The 13,016-nt window shown below is 35.8% G+C and overlaps 1 protein-coding gene across 2 annotated transcripts in view; it reads left to right on the top strand.

The window, feature by feature from the left end:
• The window catches only part of LOC124357187 (eukaryotic translation initiation factor 5), a 58,367-nt gene that overhangs the window by 17,311 nt on the left and 28,040 nt on the right, over positions 1–13,016 (top strand). The window contains exon 3 of one of the 2 annotated variants that reach the window (XM_046808709.1): positions 2,338–2,460. The exons of the other annotated variant lie outside the window; for it this stretch is intronic. The gene's annotated coding sequence lies outside the window, so the exon portion shown is untranslated. The remainder of the gene's footprint in view (positions 1–2,337; positions 2,461–13,016) is intronic. 2 annotated transcript variants of the gene reach the window in all.

The following is a 13,016-nucleotide window of genomic DNA, read 5'->3' as shown; positions in this document are numbered from 1 at the left end:
AGTAGAGGTTAACCATCTGGAAAAGCAGACGACTCGACCAGCTGTAGGAAAACTGCTGCCGGCCCGTCCAACGGCCAACAAAATAAAGTGGCAAACGCCACACTTATATTGTATGTACCAATCATTAAAAAAAATGTAAAGGAACTGTGAGAAAAATCTAAATAAACGTTATATTTACTTACTTTTTAAAATTTCTGACGGTTTCTAGATGGTACTTGTTAACAATTTTAAAAGAGAATGATGTATAAATATATATTTTAGGTACTAGGCATTCGAAGACAAAACCAAAAGAGAGTTAGAATTGTTAGGTATTTTTACTGTTCTTAGAAGTTTGTTAATGTCAACAATGCAGTGTTATGAGAAAACAAACATGTCATAGCAGTAGTTCTAATAAAAATGAACAATGTAGAAACAGAGTATTGAAGAATCCGACACAAGAGATGGCGCACATAATAATGGACTGCACTTTTAATTTTTACTCTAAAATCAGTAGGGTTCTACCCTGGTCAAAGAGTGGTCTGTGTCTCAAGTTTCAAGTCTCTAGGACTTTTATATTAAGAGTAATTGCACAGACAGCAGGCACATGGATTCATAGACAGACAGACTGCCCTTTGACCGTAAAAAATAAAAAGGTTCTTCTCTGGACCACGAGGGATTTATTAGTTAACCTTCAAGTCTTTAAGACCTTCATATGAAGAATTTTAGCATGGAAAGACAGACAAAGTAACTGACCTTTGACCTTTATCTTCCTCTAAATTTTCAATAGCTTAAATTATTTTATGAACAGTAACGAAGTATATTCAAGTACATATCACCAATTACATTACCGTCGATAAAAACTGGGCTGATGATGCAGTTTCCGAAGATTCCATACCACACGTTGTATCTTTTCAGGAAATTGTGTTTGCGCTTCCTGGGTAGCTTGTGTTTTTTTGGGTGCCCAAGAACGACACTTATATATATTGACTTCACCATTAAGAAAAAATAAGGAGAAATCAATGAAGCATATTTTTTAACAAATGCGTATCTGCAGCAATCGACTCCTCCATCTCCTCACAAATCTGTATATGACGGTCGAAATCATCCTTATTTCACTCATAAATTAGTTTAACCTTGAATGAATGAAATTATACCATTTCAATAACCGCTTTGTACATGTGGCTAAGACTCCTTGTCGCTTAGCTACTTTGGCAATCGACTGCCGAAGATTTCCAATGAAGTCAGTAAGTCGATTTCCTGGTCCTCAATAAGTTGATTACTTTTCACGACCCGAACGAGGTGCATTTTTTATAGAGAACTGGTTTGGAATGTTTCGATTCACTTTTCACCTTAACTATGCTAAATTGGGCTTACAGTAAGTTGCCAGTGTGTAAATGCACGATGACATCTTATTACGCACCAAATAGTAATACTTTTTTCCTCATTTTTGGGGATGGAAAGCACGTAAGAAAATAATTTAAAAACATAAATTTTAGAATAAACAAACAAATTTAAGACAGCATTTAATGTAGTGAAAACATGAAAGAAAGTAAGTCGGAAAGAAGAAGCTGTTTATGACAGGTAGTGGAAGCTAATTTTGCATCTAATAGCAAAAGTCTTTAAAGCAGGGATTTATCTCAATGAGCTGGGTAAAGACGTTCTTGTAGAAAAATTAATGCTTTCCATTTTGATTCCGCCACCTTTGGAATCCTGTAGGTGTTCTTGAAAAGCGATGTCAAATTCATGCTTCTCGACTTGAAAAACCTCCCAGATACAGATTTCCATTCAGTATTCAGTATCCAGATACAGTATGTGTTTTTTCATGAGCAAACATTTTAATTCAGATTAGTTGGGTTAAAACCTGAAGGAATTGTAGTTAGTTTACATAAAAAAAAATATATTTCACCAACCATACACGTGTGGTGCAAGTGGAAGTCGGGTAGGAGGATTTACATTGAAATTTTCAGAGTCATGACATTGGTTATTAGGAAATTTCTTTACTGATTATAATTTTAATACTGATATCTGTTTGATTTACAAAGCTAGATGTGGAAAACATTATAATACAAAATACGTGTTTGTGCTAATGTTTGTATGCAGATGACTCAAAACAAAGCATATCAAGCCAACAATAAATCAAAATCTGCAACAGTCAATAAACTGTACTAAAGGGTATTATCATACCCTATTTAATTTATCACATTTGTAATTATAGTATGAAATCTTTTGTTAATAACTACAAACAAATTACCCAGTTACTGAATTATGGGTTGGTTATACATAGTTAAATATATTGTATATTGATAAAGTATATGCATAAACTTAATACACTTTTTGAGCATTCGATCACTTTTTTAGATTTCCATCTTGGGTCTGCATTTTCCAACACCATCGGTCCCATAGAAATCCCTCCTAGTCTAATTCAAGATTTGGGTTCTTTATGCAAACAAAGACATAAATCTTGTGTACCTGGCTAGAAAAGTAAGTGTTGTCCTTTACTTAATTCGTTCAAAAGTCGTTCATAAACCTTATATATTTTCTAGCCAAAAAGCTTGAATAGTTGCATATTTTAAATATTTTGTAACAGCTGATTTTTCTTTCTATCTACCTTGTTTTGAAGTGTATAATTGTTTATAAGGATCTGCATTTTGCATTTTAGTATTAAGCTTTATGTCGCTTTTACTGCTTAAACTTGTGTGGAAAAATTATGTTGTTCTTTAGTGCTAGAGTGTAGGGTATTGTTATGCATGCACTGTACAGTGGTATTTGTGTATACGGATACAGAGTAATTATAATGCTTTTTTTTGTTTAAGTTAGACTATTCAAAATAATATTATAAGGTTAATGATATCTTTTTCTATGAGGCGGCTTTTTGCTATGCACTTAGGCCTCAAGGGCCTTTTACGCACCTCGGAACTATACCATGAGGCTTATTAGTTTACGATTTCAGCAATTCTACAAACTGCCGAAAACAAGTGATCAGGTCCTTCTGGGGAAATTCACTTCCCTTATCCAGACTACCAAAGAAGGCGTAGCCCTCTCTTGCTTGCAGGACAGTCAAAGCCACACCTCTTGTCCTATCTGCTCAGCACCAATGAACACCCACCCTCCAGATCCTAACATCAAGAGTTGCTGGAGACTGCTCATCTCAACATTATAATTTTCCTGGAACGTCCCGTGTGGACATCTCCAATATTTTTCCAGTCGGTCATGGAAATTCTAGTATTCTACTAGGCAGTAGCCTTAAGAATGGTTACAGCTTTGTTATTATCTCTTATATTATTAAAAAATTAATTCATAATAGTATTGTACCAAATAAAAAATAAATATAAAAAGTATTGGAATAAGGATTTTAAGGAAAGGTCCTTAACATATTAGTTTGAAAAATATTACTAATTGTTATTATTCAATTACCTTACAAGTTTTCTGTTAGCGCCATATCCTGATCGAGACTCAATAACAGTCAAAGGGTACAATCAATCATCTTTGCCACTGTCACTATTGTCAACGATAGGTTCCTTGTCTTCATCATCACTGCCACTTTCTTCCTGCCACATGTTTCTGTCGGAATCCTCGCCTAGTCTCACAACAATTTGTTCTGTCATTTCGTTGATTTGTTGTTCGAGTTCCATATAAGACTGCTATCGTATGATCAAACCTTTTTCTTAAATCTTGAGTGATTGAATCACATGTTTCTTTCACTGGAACATTAGTTCCACCGAAATTATATTAAATGTCACATTTTCTTTGCCTCTCTTTTTAATTAGGCTCCAAGTTTGATTGGATTTAAATTTGGATGGTAGGACGACAGACGCAAAACTGTTGTGTCCACTTCTTGAAAACATTCGATCAATTTTGAACATTTTGTAGCTGGGCTTTTAGACTTTGATAGGAGCATACAAGTCAGATTTGTACATCGTACGTGAGTGAGCATTATTACACTCAGAAAGCCATTTGCCCATTTCAGCCTTTCTACTAGAAATTTTCACTGCAGGATTTTCTTGTTTCGTGGATTCGCATAAGCTAATATTTTTAGGGTAGTGCATACACAATGCTGTAGACCGATGTTCACCAGACATAGCACGGCAATAGCCACTCCATTCCTCCACTCGGCAACCACAAAATAACAGACTGGGCATTGCATGTACCCATACATTATGAGGCTTGAAGCCGGGTCGCCATCTTGGTTCAGTATTAAGAAGCCTGAACAGCTCAAAAGTTACACTGAAATCTCAGTACGCATATTTTAATTACACTGTTGTTTAGAATATGAAACACTTACTGATTGCTTTGATTTTTCACTCAATGAGAGGATTAGCTTAGGATGATAACAGTATAACTCTTATTAATTATAAAACATGTTAAAGTGTAAAAACAGTTAAACAAAGTTTGTGTTTTCAATTAAATTTAGGATTGTGACACGAAAAAGTTGTTCTGTGAGGTTTGTTTTATTTTTAAGGTAGAGACAAAGTTTAAGTGAGAAAGTTTGAACTTAGGAGTTGAATTTTTCATTGATAAAGGGGTATGTAAGAGCCTGTGGATTAAACTGTGAAAAGAGACAAATATATAATATAATATTTGTTAGAATTAATAAATTTGTTATAAATGGGAGTTGATTGTTATGTTCTACTTCATAATTAAATTTTTTAGAAAGGAAAAATGAGTTTAGAGAATAAATAAAATCTTGAAGATTTTGTTTCTTGTCAAAAACAGCAAAAATATCATTTACATATCGCTTCCAGATTCTTGGAAAATAATCCATTGTTTCTTTTGCATGAGTTTCAAATTTACTGAGAAATTAAAACTGTAATTTAAAATACATTGGCCAACAAATAGGAAGATATAAAAGAGAGTCAAGGAACATAAAGCATGTCTGAAATATCAACAAGAGGAAAGATCGGTCAAGGCAAAACATGCACTTCATTCTGGACACTGCTTTCATAAGTAAAATTATTAAAAGAAATCTAAAATAAAAAATTCCTCAATGGTTACGAAACAATTTTTATACATATAAACCAAAATGATTTAGTAAATAATGAGCCTGTACCTTTCCAAAATTCACCGTTACTGCCTTTAATCTAATTAAATATTAATTTTTACATATAAAGTAGACATACTTCCTGGCCTTTAAAATTTTATCTCTATGTATTTTTAATGACATGTGTTTTTATTTAAGCCTATATTGTTTGTATTATTACTTTAACCACTTTTATTTCAGTTATGTGGCATGAAAAAGGCCTCACAAAAATAATATTTCATCATTATTGGAGATATTTCACCAATTTGTTTATAAATTAATTACAGTAAAAAGAGTTTGATTTTCATGAGAAATGAATATCATCAAGATAAAATGGTACAAATTGTGTTATCAACGATAAGTATTTATTTAAAACTATACACAAAATCTGATAGCCTACCAAACAATACAGATATAGCATACAAAATAATTTTTAATCCTATACAATGATTACTGCTTGCTAAAACAAAATATGGTGAAATTGTTGAAAAATAGTTGGATTAAAAGTAGTTTAGTAAAAAAAAAAGGCTACAAAATTTCACTGTATTAAATCTTTAAACCTTACTGTCCTACAAATGTGACCACTTTTGTTAAGTGATGTCTTAATTTTTATTGTAAAAACCTTCATTTAACACATTTTATGTAGTGGTGCAACCTTATAGTGAAATACTTCTTTGGAATACACCTGGACCTAGGGTTGACCTGGGATTGTATGTAGGTAGTGTTTTGTTCTAAGTTATCTTCGGACGTTTATGTTTTGAGTAGGTACTGATGACTGCATATTACGGAGTAATCTACCCGCACTTCCTATCGATTGGCTTTGTAGGGAGATTGCTCGAATGCAAACTTTTCAAAACTCATCATTCTCCAAAAAGGAGCAGTCAAAATCATTGCAAAGCTGCCAAAGAGAGAGTCTTGTATACCAGCTTTCAAATATTTGAGACTGTTGACACTACCCTGCCTCTATATATTAGAGACATGTCTCTTTTTTAAGCCAAAATGTGACAAAATAAGGTGTAGTGACATACACTCTTATGTAACAAGGGGCAGGGAGAGCTACCGAACTGAGATACGCAGCACAACATGTTATGAACACTTCCATCACAGACAGGGGTTCAATTCATCAAATTCAGTCAAAAGTGCTCCAATGCTCAAAGCATTCAAAACTCGTCTGAAAACTGCTTTAATTGGAAAAGCATTCTGTAGCACAGACGAGTTCTTGGCATATCAATGGGAGTCCACAGAATTGTCAGACTAACCTGGTGCTGAAATGGACAATTGGAATGAATGAGAATGAGTGAATTTAGAAATTGTGTTTAAAAGAGATCTAGAAGATGGAAGAATGTATGAACAATTTCTGTACCGCTACCATTAAAAGTTTTTTTTTGGTTTTTCTGACCATTGCCATACAATTTTAAACTGTCTTCCCAATAAAAATTATTACTGTATTATTATTTCTGGAAATAGCCTTTATCAACTATTTCCTTTATCAGCCTTTATAAAATGATATTGTTCCCTTCCTGATGGAAACAATGCTCATCAGAGATTGAATTAACTCAATACATTTTCAGAGCTCACTTAGCATTAGTTTGTCATAAATGTTTTTGAAAATATGAGACCGGGAGCAACAAAATACTTGACAAAAGATTTACAAAGCAAACATAGTTCAGTTATACTAAGATGATTGGATCAGTACCCCTCTGTTTTTATGTATAATCACACTTAGTTTCTGGAGTGGATTAGGCCTATTTGACAAGTTTGATATGTGTAAGTGAACTAGTAACCTGCTGTATACTTGATTACATCACTGGCAATCATAGAGGTTGAGCCTAAAATATAAACAAATTCTACTTATTTTTATCTACATTAACTACCAAAATAGCTAACTCTTATTGGCTTAATGTTCTACATTTCGATGCACAATAGTGTTATCTTCTATTTCATTCTGTCTCATTTTACGCCAAATCGGTAATTACCCAGGTCCTTCACAGTAAGCAGGATATATACGATGGTCCGGATTTTAAATTTAATTTATGTGTGTTTTGGAACATTATGAACACTTGCTTTAGAAAATACTAAGTGATTTTAAATAGTGTAAATGTAAACCTGACTTAGCCAACTTATTTATTACTTTGTAAGTAATCGGTGTGTATGAAGCTGACCATTATCACAAGGTTTCAACGCAGAGCGAGCCTTATCATCAAGCTCTACATCTTCTTATCACAAGCGCTGATAGCAGAACCGGTAGAGTGACGCGTTATACCCTGAAGGTCATCTGATCAATTTACGTTTACGACAATTACTTTTTACCTCAGATTAAAATTACAAATAGAAACCTTTTATGTTTTTTATCCTTCGTAGTTTGTTGGTGTATTTATTTTCGTTAAGATTTTATAGCATTACTGTTTAATTGAAATGTTAGTATCCTAACATTTTATATTATTTATTTAATTATCTTATTTGCTGTAAAAAACCAATACGGAAAAGCCGATTTTCCATCAACCCTCTCAACAGCATCGGTAGACTCAATAGCGGAGATTAACCTACTAAATTAGGACAAGGCAACTCTAGAATTGAGTATGAGAATTTGCTCAACCATACTATTGAGTCAAATACTCCCTTGCTCTAGTAAACAGACAAGACCTTCGTTATGAATACACCACCCCGTGACAACCGGATCTCCTGCGGTGTACAGTGCTAGTTGCTCCTCAGCCCACCAGATAATCCCGCTCCCACCCATGCTGACTGTTCTGTTCATTGTGTCTGCCGGTGCAACCTACTGCTCCCATGACTGACCGCGTCACTCCATGTGGCACGTTTCTGTCTCCATCCAACGCCGAGATCCGAGTTGTGTTTACTACCGAAACCTCATCACAAATCTAAGAACAACCATCGAGGTTCTTAAAGCTGAACTGGAAGTTTGTGGACAGAGCTAAAGAGGGACAGTGGTAGGGATATGAGTAAGGATGGTTGGATGGTAGTTAAGAAAAAGAAAAGAAACATAAATAACACTGTTTCAATCAATTAAAGTCAAAATCCCTCAAATCAATAAAAAATCTCCCACAAAAAAGAATAATAGAAAAATCAATGTCCTACCACATAACGAAATAAAATAATCCTTAGTAACTCTTTTGTCCGACAAACCGAATAACACATGACAACTGCGATTCAAGATGATTTATGGACATCGCGAGGGATAGCCACGTTCGTTAACTTGCTGGCTTGGTTCAACGTCGGATAGCGGCAAAGACGAGGGTAAGTGGTATTTGTAAGCCAGGGGGCAGGCTACAACAAATCGATTTTAGAAACCCACCTAATCCAGAAAGCCGCAGTGTCTTGATTGCGGGGGCGAACGACATTGCGGCTGGTGACAACAGCAGCATTTTCGAGCTCTTGGAGCAGCGCACTACCGCCCGCTTCAACTGGGTCTGTGTTGTCTCGACCGTGCCTCACTGCCCTGACTTGTCTCCTGACCACCCAGTGAACCAGCATACTGCCCTCGCAAACTCATTCATTAAAGTGCTGTGTGTCAGATACGAGGAGTTCAACTTTTAAGACTTCAATGCCATCGGAAGACGCTGGTTCACCTGTCGTGGTATGTACCTCCGTATGCCTAGTAAGAGGATACTGGCCGAGCTGTTGTTCGGGCGTCTGATGAAGGCGGAGCAAGATGAAGAGGTAGGCAAGCCAACTGAACAAGGCACTGCCTTTACGTGACTTCGCCTGGCGATTCATCCTCGCTAATTACAGACTACTGCCGCGTGAAAACGGCGGGGAACCTGCCTCTGGTAGCACCTCTTCTGCCCACTAGGACACCACCAGCACTGCAGCTACGTGGAAGCCCTGGTCAACAAACGAACTAGACAATCCATCTCGCCTAATACTTCATGACAGGCAGGCCATCGCCAAAATAAACTGTTTTTACGGACCCCACCACCAGCAAAGGACCAAATTTACTGACGTAATTAAAAAAAAACGGACAACCTCAAAATTTAACAATGAAGATTGAATGTGACTGCTTCACCAACATGCGCAGTCACTCATTGTCACCGAGAACGGTTTCAACAACAAAAACATTGACCGCTATCATATTTCAAATTTTATTCAGGCCAACACTTATTGCCGACAACTATCTATAGTTGAATAGATGTAACTTCCGTATTGAAAGCGTGTGGAGGGGCAGCGAGCAGTGGGGAGACTGATGCCGCGGTGTTGCCGCGTTGGTGCGGGCACTGCCGTGAGCGGTCACTTTCTTACCGAACACTGATAAAAGAACATCAGACAGTGCGCGCCAGCGTACTTACCAACAAACAACGCGTCAGTGTGTGTTGTCTTTTGATTGTTTACACTAGTAATCAGAAACGAAATTTCTCTAACAACACAAATATGTGCGATATTAATATGTTACCATTATACTATATAATAATCTATAACTACTAAATAATTCAGATACCGTGAAGGACAAATAATTTGGGTACTCTGAAAACCTAATATTGCATTCACAGCACGAATATATTTATTGCGGGGGCTGTCAAAATACTTCAAACACCGTCAGCATACATTCTGTTGACGTATATTTACTGTGTTCCTTGGTCAGTTTGCACTCTATATTCGTCAGCAAAATCTTCAAGGTCACTAGTTTCACTGTCACTGTCATCTCCATTCACGTGAATTATCATTTCCTCTACTGCTGTTTCAATGAGACCTTGTGCCCACGCTTCTAAAATAGATTTTTTTTGTGCTTTACGATATCCGTCCATTCTACGGTTGTAACTTGTTGAAGTCCTTCTTCGGTTAACCTCCTAACTTCAGTCATGTTAAATGTTTTATTGTTCCGAGCAACGTGTCCCTTAACTTGTGCCCAAACCATCTCTATTGCATTGAAATGGCAATGGTAAGGTGGCAGTCTGACAATTTTATGTCCTTGGGCTTTAGCCATCTCATCTATAATATACTTGGGGACCGGTGGTTTATTCATTTCACATATTTCTAACAACTCGGCTTTTGTAAAATCTTCTGCAAATTGTATGTTATGCTCGCGAAGCCACGCCTGAATTTTCGCTTTTTTGTTACGTTGCGCTGGGGCCTTATCTAAAATCTTGGAGTGGTATGGGGCGTTGTCCATAACAATAACCGATGGAGCAGAAAGGTTAGGTAGAAGTGATTCTCTGAACCATTTTGAAAAAGTGTCATGGTTCATTTCTTCATGGTAGTCTGTGGTTTGCTTTGAATCAAATAACAAGCAATAATTAGGAACGAACCCTCCAGATGTACCAGCGTGCAGTAAAATAAGCCTATCGCTTTTGCCAATATGCCTTTGCCGATGTGGCAACAGTGCCAGACGCTCCTCGCTCCTATTGGTCAGGTAGCCAACCAGGCAGTTCACCCTCTCACTCCAACGTCAGAACACACCACCACGCCGATACGGAAGTTATATCTATTCGTCTATAAAGGAGGAGGAGTGGCAATTTTTTGAGACAACATTTTTCTTTTGACACTTTTCACTTATGGAAATAATTGAAACAGATTTTGAAGCAGTCAGGATCAAATTTAAATCAAACAAATCAAAATTAATCGTTATTGGAATTTACTGGTCACCTAGCTGAAATGAAGAAAACAAATTCGAAGTCTTATTGACTGCCCTAACCAATCGTAAACAGGATTATATCCTAATGGGGGATTTCAACATCGATGTGTTGGATATCCATCACTCATCCACATAACGATTAGTCAACTTGTTGGGGATCGTTTGGTCTGGAATTGTCAGTCAAAACACCAACGCGCGTGATGGCAATATCACAGACAGCAATTGATAATATAATTACTAACCTTCCAAGTGTCGCAGTGTATGTGGTCAACACAGCCATTTTCGACCACTATGGGCAAGAGGCTATTATTAGTGCAGGAAAAATCTAAAGGGAGCCCAACATTACTAAAACAATAAGGAACACACAGCCAAATAATATTGCTCTCCTCAACGAAAATTAAAAGAAAATTGGGCATGTCCTCAAATAATTTCAGTCAATAGAGCAGCAATTTAAATCTTTTTCAGATTGTTTGAATTATCATCTTGGTGTATATTATCCTCAAAAACAATCAAAGCTTGTTCCAAAAGGACAAGTAACAAATGGATCACAAAAAGAATTTTGGTTTCGAGTTAAAAACTAAATTGTTTACATGAAATAAGTATCAACTACTACTAGACTATTTTTTTTTTCTTTGAATCTTTTATCAACCACAAAAAAGCAATCAACCAGCTTTAAAAACAGTTACAGGTTCCTACTTAAGCTGCTGTCGGAATGCTTTCAAATTATATTATAAATACAATGAAATTATCGATGTATGATTACTTAATTGTTTATTAGACATAACATGCTAATTGATATTATGATGACAACTAAATGTCATAAATATGACCCACGTGTCTTATTAATTGTTGAACCGGAAACATGATACAAATAGACCGGTTAGATATTTATGACTACATTATCTTAACAAGGATCAGTTCCGGTTTACTCCCCTATTTGAATTTATAAATAGAGTCTGTGATTGCGAAATATGGGGCAAAATAATGCGTGTTGCTTCTAGATATTTCTTGTCCAAACACACAGCTGCAAATCTTTAACTCTTTGGTTGCAAACTGCTGATAACGTAGCTATCGTGGGAATGATTGATTCAGTGTGAATGTTAAGTTTAGCTCCAATTCACTTTCTTCCTAGTGCAGATCTGAAATCTAACGCTATCTAACAGACTTGACTCACGGAATTTACGTTATGTGTAGAAATATCGGTTGTTCCCCCGTGTTTTGGGATCGTGTCAGAAACATCGTAGTGCACTCAATTGTGCACCTGATGAGAATGAGATACCGCTTTACATTGATGACGTAGGTGTCTTTGATGTCGAAACGAGACAAGTGCTCGTTTTGAGCTTTCCTCGTCGCCGACTTTACAATTTTAATAAATTAACTAGTAAATAGATAAAAACATGTAAAGGAACGGATGCAAGGATTCAGATACAAGTCTGATTAGTTTTTATTTTCCATTGCATTTTTAATTTATTGTTTAAATTATATTTTCATCATTAGAGCCGAGAACCAAGCGCGCATAGCGCTCGAAAAATTACGAAAATGACACTTTTCTTTAACGTGCTGAAAAGTTACATATATTGTTAAAAGTATAATCCAATATTTCTGTATCCAAAAAGTTTGAGTTAGTTTTGTTGAATATTTGATAATATAGGAAGAAAATTGATTGAACTTTTGACAGATTTTGATTCTCGTTAGTGAACGTATTGGTCGAATACAATGTTTGATTTTTATTTTGAATAAGTCCATATCTATTAAACTTTTTGTTAAAACTTTACCAACTCACACGTTACGTGACCTAATAATAACATCGGTTCAACTCCATATTTCAGTGTTTTTACAGTGACACTAAAACAACAGAAGTGGCAACGCCGCATTTGGTCCTACACAACAGGACGTCGGAACTTTACACAGTGTTGTCATCTGTAGGGAGAAAAAATTGAAGGTACATTACCAAACCAACCCAAAAAGTAGAAAATAGACCAAACCATTTTTTACCTCAATAAACCACTCGATATTCGGCTCATTTTTTCTCTTACTGTTATCTACACGGTGGCCTGGTATAGATTCGGGTTTGGCGAGAGTATTCTGTGATATATGCCCTTCTTTAGGTCTAAGATATGTACCTATTTTTTAATAACGCACATACCGAAATTTTAAAGAAGTTTGTATTAAAAAGTCATAGTTGTGATATATTGGCTATATCAGATGCAGTTGTCATGGTCGTCTTCAAGTTGCATTTAGTCGTTCAAACGTACGATAATTTTATTGAAAATAAAGATTAAGTAGGTTGTAGACAACGAAGGAAACTGGCATAGTTTCAACAGTGTTAAATCATTTATAACTAAAAACGTTGTTTATTGACAAATTGAGAGCTTTTTGTAAAATAGAGAAATTTGATTAACAACTTTTAAGACAATCATGGCTCAGCGATTA

This window comes from Homalodisca vitripennis, chromosome 3, assembly GCF_021130785.1.
Source record: "Homalodisca vitripennis isolate AUS2020 chromosome 3, UT_GWSS_2.1, whole genome shotgun sequence".
Lineage (NCBI taxonomy): Eukaryota > Metazoa > Arthropoda > Insecta > Hemiptera > Cicadellidae > Homalodisca > Homalodisca vitripennis.
Note: the sequence above shows the minus strand (reverse complement) of the source record. Positions and strands in the feature narration are given on the sequence as shown.